The sequence below is a fragment of the Spermophilus citellus genome (assembly GCF_964194105.1).
Source record: "Spermophilus citellus genome assembly, chromosome: 1".
NCBI classification, from domain to species: Eukaryota; Metazoa; Chordata; class Mammalia; order Rodentia; family Sciuridae; genus Spermophilus; species Spermophilus citellus.
In genome coordinates, this window is record NC_138182.1 from 255681844 (window position 1) to 255683650 (window position 1807).

A 1807-nucleotide genomic window follows, 5' to 3' on the forward strand; every position below is an offset into this window, starting at 1 on the left:
CCTCTATAAAATTTAATATTCCATTGTTTATTTATGTCTTGCTTAATGAATTGTAAGGCTACACTAGTAAACATAGGACAAGAGTCAAATATCTTTTTTCCTGAAGCTGTTTTCTGCCACAGGACTTGATTGACATTTTCCCAACCATGTTATTCAATTTTCCCTTGCACATACTGGCTAAAGCCAAATTCCCATTCAGGTCACCTACTTTAAATGTTCTACCCCTACTTACAATTTTGGTTCTATGGAGGGGTTAATTTATTTTTTCTATGCCAAATAGTAAGTTTCCAAGCCAAAATTTATGCCTAGAACAAGTGATTTTTTTAACTTGGTTTTTGTGCTTTTTTCCCAAGTATTTTAAGTCTTTTCAAAACAAGGCTCTTGGGACCTCTAGATTCAAGTATGCCCCTGGACTTGGTCCACTGCTTCAAGAGGCTTAGGGAGACTTGTACACATGCCTGGGTTATTCATTCACCAATATTAAACCACAGAGCAGAGGTGGTCAACGTGGAAAACAATTTTCCTTGGAACTGGGCTGTGATGAGAGGTGCCTGCCATGATCATAACCTACTGTCTCTTCCCCAATTCCTTCCTTCCAGTTTCTTAAGGCAGAACATAATCTTCTGTGAAAATACTTGAAAACAATTCCATTCAACAGAACACATGCTTCCGATGCACAGCTTTCAGATATTCTGGGTTTAGTTCAGCTGGCGGATGAGCTGATTGAGCGTTCCCCCGGATAGCCAGGTAAGCCCATCTCCTTGAGGAAACCCACTCTATTTTTGGTAGCATGACGAGCAACAGAGCGATGGAAAGGGCACAAGAATGGAGAGATCTACCAAAAATACTTCCCGGGGAAGGAAATTTCATGAATGAGGTCTTCCAGACAAATGACATCAAACTTCCCCAGATGCTCCTCAATCATTGTGTTGTCTGTCAGGGGGATGGTCTTATTCTTGACCCTTGCTTGTCCATGTTTCAAGATGAGTTCCCGGACAGACTTCAGATTTGGAAATCCCCAGGTCACATAAGGTTCTACTATTCGTAGCATTTTTAGGCTTTGGGGGGGTGACTTTACCAAAGACACCACTAAATATTTTCTTCAGACGAAGTCTTGCAATGGTCCTCTGCACAGTAAACTCACCCCATCAATTCTTTGGATGCATACAACAAAGGCCAAGGAATGTTTATCAGGTACTTCCAAAGCATAAGGTTTCACTTCCATTCGTGTGATGTGCACGTGGCCACTTTTCTGCCTCCAGGAATCATGTAGGAATGATTCCAGTCGCTTAAATCTGAATTCTTTTCCTTTTCTCTCCTTCTTTGCCAAAAGTGCCTTCTTTGCCTGGGTAGCTTTGAGGGCCTGATAAGCCTTCCTGTTTTTCGGGAGGTTTTCTGGAACCAAAGGGGTCTTTTTTCTTTGCTCTTCCTCCACCATCTTTCCAGTGCTGCAATTACAGCTCATGTGCAAGAACAAATGATTTTAAAGCACCATTTCGTTGGCCCTGAGTGCCCTGTAGCAGGATGCTCATGTCTAAACCTCCTGTGGACTACACATTTCCTGAACCAGTACTGACATGAATTCTGCACAAATAAAAACTCTGCAGTTCCACTATTCAAGTAGAAATTATATATGTGAGGGTCTCTAAGGGTGAATTATCACAAAAAGAGAATTATTTAGGAATTAAAAACTGATTATACCTGTCATAGATGGTTATCTGTGCCCCCTTTGTTATACCCCTTTGATTCTCAGTAATAGCTACTGATCAGATATATTACATAATTGTTTATTGAATAGTCCATAAGT

General features: G+C 40.8%; 1 pseudogene across 1 annotated transcript; it reads right to left on the bottom strand.

The window, feature by feature from the left end:
* Window positions 1-580: 580 nt before the first annotated feature.
* Window positions 581-1438, bottom strand: LOC308653497 (ribosomal protein uL30-like; annotated as a pseudogene). Its single transcript has one exon. The product of its transcript is annotated as a ribosomal protein uL30-like (transcript).
* Window positions 1439-1807: the final 369 nt, after the last annotated feature.